The sequence below is a fragment of the Lethenteron reissneri genome, unplaced genomic scaffold (genome assembly GCF_015708825.2).
Source record: "Lethenteron reissneri isolate LAM-NWPU_2019-01 unplaced genomic scaffold, ASM1570882v1 scaffold_1529, whole genome shotgun sequence".
NCBI classification, from domain to species: Eukaryota; Metazoa; Chordata; class Hyperoartia; order Petromyzontiformes; family Petromyzontidae; genus Lethenteron; species Lethenteron reissneri.
The window spans coordinates 76056-88292 of record NW_026891255.1 but is presented as its reverse complement, the minus strand read 5'-3'; the positions used below and the strand labels follow the sequence as shown (position 1 = coordinate 88292).

The 12237-nt window shown below is 49.8% G+C and overlaps 2 non-coding genes across 2 annotated transcripts; one reads left to right on the top strand and one right to left on the bottom strand.

Moving 5' to 3' along the window:
• Positions 1-9448: 9448 nt before the first annotated feature.
• On the bottom strand, positions 9449-9520 carry TRNAQ-UUG (transfer RNA glutamine (anticodon UUG)). Its single transcript has one exon. It is a non-coding gene; the product is annotated as a tRNA-Gln (tRNA).
• Positions 9521-10018: 498 nt separating this feature from the next.
• On the top strand, positions 10019-10090 carry TRNAQ-UUG (transfer RNA glutamine (anticodon UUG)). The gene has a single exon. It is a non-coding gene; the product is annotated as a tRNA-Gln (tRNA).
• The last annotated feature ends 2147 nt before the right edge of the window (positions 10091-12237 follow it).

The window sequence follows — 12237 nt, the reverse complement described above, 5'->3', positions numbered from 1 at the left end:
GACAGGCAGGTAGACAGGCAGGTAGACAGGTAGACAGGCAGGCATACAGGTAGACAGGCTGGCAGGTAGACAGGTAGACAGGCAGGCAGGTAGACAGGCAGGTATACAGGTAGGCAGGCTGGTATACAGGTAGGCAGGCTGGCTGGCAGCACAAGGTGAGGAATGAACTCCCCACCACCACTGCAGTGTCTGTGGCAAGCCCTTTTATCGAGTGGGTAGCCTTGTTGTTGTTGTATTTAGTCATGATGAGTCAGCAGGGCGTGCTGCTTGTGATGAGTCAGATCCCACGTGCTCCCGTGATGATCTAATCCCACACACGCGCGTCCCTCGCAAACAAGAGGCACCCTGCCCCGATCACTGTGACTTGGAGTTTGTTTGAATGTTTCGTTTGGTGGAGGATGATTGTTACTGCAGCTCGCCTTGAATCCGTGTGCAGCAGTCACCTGAATGTCACTCGCGTTTGACATGTTCATGGCTAATGCCGGGCGAAAACAATAACATGTCCCGCCTAATGTGAGAATTATGCAACGGCAGACGCTTTGAGCAAATCCCCTTGAGTTTCGATTTTATTTTAATTTAATTTAAATTTTACAAAAAAGGAATAATTTAAATACAAATTCATGAATTTTTATTTTATTTATCTATGTAATACTTTTATTATTTTAGTATTTCCCTTCTACGTGACTTTACCGAAAGAGCCAAGAATACAACCCCCCCCCCCCTGGTTTCTCGATATTTCTGCGCTAATTGTGCACCCAGAGGAGCTGCTCTGAATAGTATTTTGATGAGCAGTGAGAGAACACACGAGTTGACATCCTGCCACGAGACGCTGCTCTATTAGAATGAATACATCCCGTTAAAAGCCGGTGCCGTTTTTAATCAGCGTTGATAGCAACTCGCAGTTTAGTACTCGTCAGCTTCATCACGAGATCAGATGGTTTTGATCGTTTTGTGATCGTGCCTTTCTTCTCTTTCGCGTGAACATTCGACAACTCTTGGAGGTGTTTTGGAACAATGCAGTGAGCGCTCTTAGCCTATTCTTATGTGTTTTTCGGTAAAGTCACCAGGTAGGTAAAAAATTAAAATTAATAAAAGTAAAATAAAATAAAAATCACGACGTTTCGGAGGCACCACAAGCTACTGTCTTCAGGTGGAACCGTCACAGCACGACAGCTGTATCAAGTGAGAGAATTCCAAGAAAACAGTCCTTGTATATGTAGTGGCGGTACGCGCTGACAAAGGGGCGGCGTGTGTGTGAGCGCGCCGGGTGTGGCTACATCAAGAGTGGTGGAGTTGACACGCGCCGAGAGTGATGGATCACGGGGCGGCGCGGGGTGCGTGGTTGTGCGCGCTGACACAATGTGGGAAATAGGATCGTGGGCAGCGCGCAGTGATTGGTCGACTGGGATGGGTGCTCTCAGCGACGTCCGCATGGAGGACTATAAAGGAGGACGCGCGGGAGCACTCGGGAGTTGATAACCAGTTGAAGATCGAAGACGGAGTTGAAGAGGTAGGGCCCTGAGACCCCTAGTCCCGCTGTCCTTGTAAGGGCCGGGACCCTGTGCGGCTCGGAGGCGAGACTGTGGGACCCGTGGTCTGACGTCCATGTGGGACGAGGCTGTGGGACCCAGAGTCGAGACGGACACCCCAGCCGGGTGGGTTCCGAGAAGCTACGGGGCGTAAGAGCCCGTGTGGGTGTAGCCAGGGGAACCCCGTGGGTTAGGCTGCAGTTAGCCACCCGTGTAATATAAGCTGGTGTTAATAAAGAGTGTGCTATCCGTAAGGTCGTCTCCCGTCAAGTTACTACATTAATAATAATAATAGTACAATTTGTAACGCGCGCAAATTTGCAGACGTAGTGGCCGCAACTCAGAGGCGCGGAGCCAAGCTCAGAGTCGCTCAAAAGCATGATTGTAGAGGTGAGTTTTTAAGTGTCTCTTGAAGGAGGCGATTGAGGTGATGCTGCGAATGTGCAGAGGGATATCGTTCCAGACTGTTGGGGCTGCCACCGAGAAGCGGCGCGTAGACATGACCATCCTGCATCTTGGTATTGAGAGGAGGTCGTGAGTCGCGCTGCGCAGGCATCTGCCGTGTGCTGAGCTGCAAGTTGTCAATAATGAAGAAAGATACGGCGGGCAGGCGGATATGAAGGCATTGTGGCAGAGGCAGGCGGTCTTGTATGTGACCCTACTGGCAATGGGGAGCCAGTTGAGAGCGCGGAGACGAGCTAGTGAGTCGAGGCGGGGATGAGTGTGGGCAATGACGACGCGTGCTAGGTTTTTTGTAGTCTTTGAAGCTTCTTTAGGTTGCCAGCGGAGGTCCGGACAAGGACGGAGTTACAATAGTCAAGGCGAGACCCAACTATGCAACATGCCAAAGTGTTGGCAATTTCAGTAGAGATGAGAGGACGTATGTGTCTAAGAGCCTTCAGGTGAAAGTTACATGAGCTGATGATATGGTTGGTTTGACGGTCGAAGGATAAAGTTGAATCTAGGATGACACCGAGGTAGCTGAAGTGGTCGGTGAACTTGATGCTGTGACCGAAGATGTGTATGTGTGTGGGGAGTGCTGCTGAATTGAGACGTTGCTTGGTACCTAACATGATGGCCACTGACTTTTTCGGATTAAGGGCTAGGTTGTGTGCAGTGAACCATTGTTGCACGGCGGTGGTACATTCCGAGAGCCTCTCGAATCCAGATGCATTGCTAGAATCGATGGGGGTGAATAGAATCGTGTCATCCGCATATGAGTGGTGCTTAACACCGAAGCTTGCAATGAGTCGGCCGATCGGGGAAGTGTAGGCTGTGAAGAGCAGGGGACCTAGAACAGAGCCCTGGGGAACCCCGCATAATGCTCTTGTTTCAGGCGATGTGGACATGCCCACCCTGACTGAGGATTGCCGGTCAGAAAGGTACGAAGCTATCCACTTGAGTGCTGAGCCGCATATACCGAAGTCGGATTTCAGGAGGGAAGTAAGGAGCGAATGGTTGATGGTGTCGAAGGCTGACGAAATGTCCAGACTTACAAGTGCAACAGTTGAGCCGGAATCAACGATCGTTAAAATGTCATCGAGCACCCTAGTGAGTGCTGTTTCTGTGGAATAGTTTTGACGGTAAGCTGACTGGAAGTTGCAGTAGTTTGCGGCGGAGGTGACGTGTGGTTGTAGCTGGGCGAGGGCTAGTCGTTCAAGGAGTTTAGAGAGGTTCGAGAGGTTAGTGATGGGACGATAACTAGATGGGTCATCCGGATCTAGATTTGGTTTCTTTAACAAGGGAGAAACCAGGCCAGATTTGAGGTTGGACGGAAAACACCCTGAAGAGAAGGAGGCATTTGCGATGTTCCTGATCATGATGGCGAGTTCCGGAGCACATTGCTTGAACAAGGAACCTGGGAGCACGTCGAGTGGAGATGACTTCAAAGGAAGTGATTCAATTTAAGCGAAAACGTCTTTTGTAGACACAGGCTTTAGCATAGTTAGAAGAGTGTCTGGGTTAGTGCTTACAATTTTAGGTACCATGAGCGGGGTACAATGGTGCAATGTGTCAGTAGACGTGCACGAGTTTGCGACGGCGATTAGCTTGTTGTTGAAGTAAGTATTAAAAGAGGTGGCAAGTTTCAGTGAGGCAAGGGGATCGCTAAGGTGAGGGACCATAGTGCTACCAGGATGGAGAAGATCTTTGAGAGTTTTCCATAGAATGCGCGGGTTTCCGGTTGCTTTTTTGATGCGTTCCTCAATGTGGGAGGAACGTGAGACAAGGATCAGTTAGTTTTCCTGCAGGCGACTCTGTAAGCAAGTCGATCAGCAGGTAGACCACTGCGGGATGCGATACGTTCAAGACGCCTCCTGGTTCGCTTAGCAATGATGGCATCTCTTGAGAGCCAGTGAGTGTCGTGAGAAGACTGCGTAGCGGTTCGTGATTTTAATGGAGCTAGTTTGTCCAGCGCCGCCCTCATGTCAGCTTCTAGTTGGAGAGCGCAGACGGTTGGATCCGATGATGGGGATAACATTGAAAGCGAGTTTGCAAGGAGGTGACGAAAAGCAGAAAATTCGATACCCTTAAAATTACGCAAGTTGCGGGTGAATTTGATGGTGATTGGCTTCGGAAATTGGAGGGAAGAAAGTATAAGGCGGTGGTCGGAGTAACCAGTTTGGAAAACTCCCAGTGCAGTGATGCGTCGGTGCTGGTTAGGTTCCAGAACCAGGTCGAGCATGCTCTCAACGTTTGTTGACGAAGCTCTGGTGGGGCCTGAGTTTGTGATGACCAGGTTATGGCAGGCCAAAGTTGACTCAAGGTGACTATCGATGGAGGCTGGGGTATTGCCGGGGCAATTGAAGTCGCCTGTAAGCACGAGCCTGTGAGATGGGTTAGGAATCAGATATAGGAATTCCGAAAGCTCATTTACGAAGGTGTTGATGCTGCCATCTGGAGGGCGATAGATGGAAATAATGTAAAAGCACTCGTTGTTAGTAGTAAGGGATACGGACTGGACCTCGAATGTGGCCTGAGCCATTGGTAGATGGAGCTCTTTAATTTTCAAGTGAGCATTGTAAACGACCGCTAAGCCACCACCCCGCTGGTTAGTTGCGCGAGGTTTATGTAGAACCTTGTATCCTGGGGGCGCAACTTCCAGAGAGATAGCTGGCGGGGAGTCTTGCCTGCACCAGGTCTCAGTGATGAGCAAAAGGTCGGTGTGGTGGTCCGAGATGGTATCGTGAATCAGGGCTGATTTATTGGTGATGGAGCGTGCGTTGAGCAGACCGAGGCGGATATGTGAAGGTAGATGTGAAGATCCGTGCAGGTGAGGCGTCGAGGGAACAGAGGAGTTGGCTGGTTCGAGGTCGACCTGTGAACGGCGGCCCCTGCCACCTCTGCAACCACGGTGCCGATGCAGTCTCCGACGTTGGCCTCGGAGAGGCCCAAGGACAGAGAGCGTCCTCAGGAGTGCGGGTTGCAGGTGCAGATGATGAAGAGACGGTGCATGTCATAGCCCTATTATATCAGCCCGTGCTGCAACGATGGTGCGGATGAAGGGGCCCGGATTCGGATGGACTCCAATCAGCGGCTCAGCTGCCCTGAGCAGCAAGTCGAGGTGTCGTTGTCCAAGCTCCACGCTATCAGCAAGCACTTCCCCATACGTAGCGGATGCAAACACGCCCGTGTAAACACTCGCTGAGCGCGTACACGGGCGTACAGAACCACGCAGGCGGGGCGTACAATGGAGCAGCCAGAAGTACACGAAGTCCAGTGGATTAGCTGACCACGCTCTGTGCTCCAGCTCGCAGGTGGTGCACAAGGATGGACGTACCTCGCAGAGCTCCCGTTCACTGGTGGTGCTGGGCAGCAGGCAAGCCAACTCTCTCGTGTTGAGGAGATGACAGTCTGCTTCGCGTTCCCACTCGCTGATGGTGGTGAACGTTGGACGGAGCACGTAGATCTCCCACTTGCTGGCGATGCTGGGGCACGCCAAGCTCACAGTCGCTGATGGTACCGGAAGAGGTGCCTTGTGAGGACGTTGCTGGTAGAAACCGTGCCCGGGGCGGATGTTAAGCCGCGCCGCATGAACAATACAGCCAGCGTCCTCCAGCTTCGTGAATCGAAGCAACAGGCCTCGTTTACTCGCACTGCCCAACAGCTGTGCGATGCGGCAGTTGAGGCGAGTTGTGTGGCACTGCAGTAAACGGCATTTGTCAGCTGTTGTAGCGCCGCGAGGCGTGTGCAGTGAACACGGAGGCGGGCGGGTTTGGGTGCAGGGATCGGCCGCCACCCAAAACTCGGGCGACGCCAAAGTAATAATGAAAATAATGAAACAAAATAAATTATATGAAAAATGTAATGGAAGATGAAAGTAAGAAGAGTGGTGGTGAGTGGAGAAGGACGTGGGTAAGGTACGAGGTGTGGTTACGGTTGATAAACTGTGAGAGCGATCAGGGACTGCAGCCAGCTGCGGCGCTGTCGCCATCTTCCCATCCGGGTGTGTCGTCACTTTTGCCGGGGGAGCAGTGGCCGCTGGGAGTGACATCACTTCTGGGCTCAGCGCTGTCCAACCTAGCAACGCCGCGTCATCAGCGCTGCGTCCCTCACCGCCGGGTGACAGCTGTTTGCAACCTAGCATACCGCGTCATCAGCGCTGCGACCGGACAGTGAGGACGCCATTCTTACTGTAACCGACGCCAGGGCTGGCACATTGACCGACACGCTGGTCACCGCCTTTGCTGCTCTGGCCAAAGGTTGGAGGTCGGGAGACCAGGCCCCTGACATTTCGTACATTTACGCGCTCCGGCTTAATGCTTTTTTTGTTGACATTCTCTTCGTTGTCGTCGGGGAGTCGTGATTGTTGTTGGGTAAACTGTGTGGAGCTTCGCTCGTGAGTGTTGTCAATGTGTGCGAAACTTTGCTTGTGATTGTTAACAATGTATGGTTTGTATTGAGCTTTGTTCGTGATTGTTAATGTATAGCTTGTGCTGTCATTGTTAACGATGTATAGACTGTATGGGGCATTTATCTTGAGATGGTGACATGCTGCCAAGGATGGGAATTGTCATGCTGGCTCTCAAATATCTTGGGGTGCAGATCCTGACCAGAATGGCCCAGCGGGTGTTGCGTATCTAACACGAGAGTTGTGGTCCCGTCATGCTATGGCTGACGGCTTGACCTGACAGCCCGGAGATAGTGACACTCCGTGGCATGTCTAGCCTAGTGGGCTGTGTGCTCACATGGCTCGGAGAGTGTGGTCCCGTCATGCTATGGCTGACGGCTTGACCTGACAGCCCGGAGATTGAAACACTCCGTGGCATGTCTAGCCTAGTGGGCTGTGCGCTCACATGGCTCGGAGAGTGTGGTCCCGTCATGGAGTAGCTGACGGCTTGACCTGACGGCCCGGAGGTTGAGACCCTCCGTGGTGCATCTGGAGCAGTAGGCTCACCCTGACGGCCCGGAAGTTGAAACACTCCGAGGCGCGTTGAAACAGTGGGCTGGAGATTCGTGGTGTTCAGGTGTAGTTGTCCCGTTACGTTGGGACTGTATCCCTCAGTTGTTAGGGTGCATGTTGTGCAGGGAGTGAACAATGGGTCGTCTCAGATCGGTCGGTACAGCTATATGCTGCGATGCGAGTCTTGGAGAGAGATTGGGTGTCAGATCGGTCGGTACAGCTATATGCTGCGATGCGAGTCTTGGAGAGAGATTGGGTCTCAGCTCGGTCATTACAGCTATATGCTGCGATGCGAGTCTTGGAGAGAGATTGGGTCTCAGATTGGTCGGTACAGCTATATGCTGCGATGCGAGTCTTGGAGAGAGACTGGGTTTAAGCCCCCCGATATGGCCGACGTGCGCGGTTTTAGGATGGAGACGCCACGTTGGAAAGGCGGGGGTGCTAACGGTTGACATGTAATGTCGGTTGTGGTCCTCATTGAGGGCTGCTGGGACGCAAGCACGGGATGTCTTTTGGAGATGCGGTTCGTGCGTGCGTCCACCATTTATGGACAGGAGCAGGCAGATTTATTTTGGTTGTGTCATGTAAATTTTATATATATGTTTAAAAATGTAGATACTGGAGCAGCCCTGAAGTGCGACTTCTTTGCCCAGTACATGGGTCGGCCCTGAAGTACGACTTCTCGACCCGGGACGTAGACAGACGTCCGGATAAGTGTGTGTAGAGGGATGCTCGACATGTTGGTCTTCGCCTTCTCTCCACCTGACGGATGGGAGGTTGGCAGGGTGGTGTGGAACCCTGCCATCCATGCGGTGGTTGTGCATCCAACGCGTCGGAATCTGTATATTTGTTGTTGTTAATTCCCCGTTTTTTATGCGGATCCCGAGGAGGGCTAGGTGTGCCGCGGGTCGTTTGTTCACGTGTCATTGCTTCACCTTTTTGTTGATTGATGCTTGTATATAGTGTAGAGTTGTACAGGTTGGTTATGGTATTTATGGTTGCTTTCTTGTTCTCTTTTCTTTTCCTGTTGAGGCTCGCGTATTTTTTTTCTCTCTCTCCCTTTCGTTAATTTAAACTTTCTAATTATTGACAGCCGGGACGGCTGGAGGCTACGTAGAGGGGGGTAATGTAGTGACATAAGAAGGGAGGGACTGCTGGGGGCTCTGGGTTCCCGGGCAGGTCCAGACGCTTAAGCCTCTGGGCGCCAGGCGTTGGGTTCCCAGGGGGTCCAGACGCTTAAGCCTCTGGTCGCCGCCAACGGGGGGGGGGGGGGGGGGGGCTGTGTGTGCTCTGTGGGATGTCTGGTGGCGCACACGGCCCCACCCCTCGTTGGACCAGGCATAAAAGGAGAGCTCCCTGGACGATCGGGGCCCAGTTGTAACTCAAGACCCAAGACCCACGACCAGCCATCTGAAGACCCTGGGATGCTGTGAGAGCCAGCGCTGGGACTCTGGAACTCCCGACTCTACGACCTTGTGAGGGCGAGTTCCGGAGCGTAGCCAGAGTAGAGTATCTAGGCTGTGTAGCTAGGCTGTGTACCTAGGCTGTAACAGAGTATCAGGACTGTTCGAGAGTTGGACTGTTGGAGTGTTGTATTGTAATAAAGAAGTTACCTCTACAAGTGTCTCCGGAACCCGTTACACAATCACTGATCTGAATTCCCACATCGTGCTCAATTCCTAGATGCCACGATTTCACCTAACCCATCGCCCCTCTGTGCTCTATTTGTCTTAACTCTTTCTCAATTCTCACTTGTGTAATGAGCCCAGTTCATCAGTTGGTTCCATGGTGTAATGGTTAGCACTCAGGACTCTGAACCCTGTGTTCTGCGTTCAAATCTCGGTGGAACCAAGTGTCTTTTTGTGTTGCAATAAATACGTCTCCGCATGTCGAGTTCAATCAATGTATTCGTTCTTATTTGACAAGTTAAATTTCTTTGGGTCTAGTAAGTTTTCTTGAAACCCATCTTGCTCTTACAAGAGCTGATTTCAATGCTACAGCTCCCACCACAGCTCAGTTCACAATTCCTTAGCAGGCGCCGTTTTCTAGTTCGCCTTTAACGCCCTGAAAAGTTCCACGTAAACGGCCTTCAGACAAATAAAAGTCTTTACTGCACTAACTCCTTAGATGGCTTAAGCTCTGCATGTTGGTCAGTGATTAATCGATTCAAATTTTTATTGAGAACACTTCATTGGTGCTAAAAAGAAAAACCTGCGGCCACGATCTATCCACCGCCGGATGAAGATACCCGCACATTGCCGCAAATTCACATCGGGTGAAGAAACAATTGATTGTGGAGCAACGATTATTTAATCACTCCATCTCTGGTGCACGTGTTCTAGGGCACTCAAACCTGAGCTCGCACACTTCGATTTAATTTATGGATGTACTGCCTCCTGTTCATACGTTTACACAATCATAAAACATTACCAAATGTGTGAATAATGTGCGTGTTAAACCCCGTTTTTCTCTCCCCAATAATTTATTTAGAAGCAAATCTTTAAAAAATGCACAACACAGGCTCCACCGAGATTTGAACTCGGATCGCAGGATTCAAAGTCCTGAGTGCTAACCATTACACCATGGAACCAACTGATGAAGCAGGCTCATTACACACGTGAGAATTGAGAAAAAGTGAAGATGACAGAGGGGACATAGGCAGGTGTCACCGTGGCATCTCGGAATTGAGCACGAAGTTGGAAATCAGATCAGTGATTGCAGATTTAGTGGTTGTCACGTGGAGTGATTTTGGGAGCACAGCACTCACTTTTGGCTCAGCAGTCAGGCTGCCTTAGATCCTGAAGTCAAATTAAAACTCACATCTCGTAATTTTAATGACAAAACTACTGAATTCTTTTTTAAACGTGGCGGGGTTACAAATGAGACGTGAACATAGTTCACAGGATTTAGAGTCCTGAGTGCTAATAACCATTATAACCGGCACACTTGCCCTACTAACTTCATAATCTCTTAACAGCAACCACTCATTCTTAAAAAAAAGTTGGAAGCAGCATTATTGTTTTAATGATTTAATACAATTGATTGAACCCACTCTCGTGTTGACTGTGTAACAAGGTTTCTGTGTGAAGGTTCCATGGTGTAATGGTTAGCACTCAGGACTTTGAATCCTGCGATCTGAGTTCAAATCTCGGTGGAACCAAGTCATGTTTAAAACATGCTTTTGGTAGTTGTTTCAATAATTGGGATCACGAGTTCTTAGTAATTGTTTAAACTGATTTTTCGTTATATAGGTAGAAACAATATGTTCCACACTGCTCACCAGGGATTTTTTGTCTGTCTGTCGTGCATAAATAAATATATAATATAAACAGCTCTTTGATTGGTGGAGACCTCCTGCCGGTACGGAGAGGGGAGGTGCCTAAGGGAGGAGGGTCAGTCAGGGGAGGGGCCTGAGGGGGGGGGTCAGGGGAGGGGCCTAAGGGAGGGGGGGGTCAGGGGAGGGGCCTAAGGGAGGGGGGGGGTCAGGGGAGGGGCCTAAGGGAGGGGTGTCAGGGGAGGGGCCTAAGGGAGGGGGGGGTCAGGGGAGGGGCCTAAGGGAGGGGGGGTCAGGGGAGGGGCCTAGGGGAGGGGCCGATAGTGAAGGGGGCTGTCTGCCTGGCTACCTCAAGTCACGTGATCTTGTACACAGCAGGTAGGAACAACAGTTCCGCACTGCTGCCCACCAGGGATTATTTGTCTGTCTGTCTGTCGTGCATGGCCCCTCCCAAACACGTACGCTTTCGGATTGGTTGAAGTGCGTCACGTGATCACGAGCCAGCAGCCAACCAGAGGTGCGCCCCTCCCGGATGGGTTGAGCCAAGTTCCTACCTGCCCACTCCGAAGGAACGTGTCTTCGGTAAAGTCACGTGGGTAGAAATAAAACAAAATCAATCACGGCGTGTCGATAGCAACACAAGCCTCGTGCTGCTGGCAGCAGACATCGCGGCAATCGCGACTTTCACCTGAACACAATCGCTTGTGTTGCTATCGAAACGTCGTGATAATGTTTCTTTATTTCTAACTACGTGACTTTTCCGAAAGAACCAAAGAGTAAAGATTCCTGCAGTCACGAAAGCTTCAAATCAAGAATGTTTCAGCTTCTAAGGCAGCCTGAACAGTGAGTCAACATTGAGTCCTGTCCCCCCAAAATCATTCCGCATGACAATTACTAAATCTGCAATCACTGATCTGAATGTCAACATCGTGCTGAATTACTCGATGCCACAGTTACACCTGCCCATGTCCCCTCTGTCATTTGGCTCGATTTGCCTTCACTTTTTCTCAGTTTTCACTCGTGTCATGAAACTAGTTCATAAGGTGGTTCCTGGTGTAATGGTTAGCACTCAGGAATCTGAATACTGCAATTTGATCAAATCTTAAATTTAATAAAATCTTAAATGTATAGGTTTTTCATGAAAATCATGAGATTTGCGTTTTGATTTTGACTCAACATGATTCAGTTTCTAAGACATCCTGCTTGCTCAGTGAAAAGTGAGAGAAATTAGCTCAATTGTTATTTTCCATGATGACACCTGCCCATATCCCTCGTGTCGTGTGTCGCAACTCTCTTTCCTGTCCCACTCGTGTGTTTACGAGGCGCTTCCATTGTGTTATGGTTCGCCCTCAGGGCTCTGAATCCTGCAATTTGAGTTCCAGTCTCAGCGGGTTCTTCCAAAACGTTGGCATACGTTTGCAAAACTTACAATGTTTTAATCTTGAGTTGAAGCTTTCGTGACTGCAGTATGGATTCCAATGTTTCGTTCCATCATTATGAAAATCACGAGTTTTCAGTTTTTTTTTATTTTAACTTGTGATGGAAAGAGTATTTATTATAATGGCTATTGGAAATAAGTCATAATGTGTGTTTGACCGGGGAATGGTACAGCTCAGATTCTTTAATTTATCACGATGAGAGGAACGTTTGGGTGACTGGAACAAGCCACATGGAGGAGTCAATGAGAATCCTTTTGATATTTGGGCCTCCCAGACAAGCACGAGTATTTACATTGAATACAGTCACAATAATAATATTACTGTCTCAACCAACTAACTTCTTACATTTCTAACCGTGGCCTTTTCATTAAAATAATATTTCCCTTTTATCAAAGATCCTCTTTCAGAAGGGTACTGCTTTGGGATGTTTGAAAAATGGTAAGAAACCAATGTACAGAGAAAACCCATGCAATACGAGGAGGGAAATACCCAAAGTTCAGCTAAATTTAGATTCAATTGATTTCTGTACTAACTTCTCCATAGCACCTTCGCTTGTGCATTCAATGGATCATTACTGGACACGTGCAAATACAC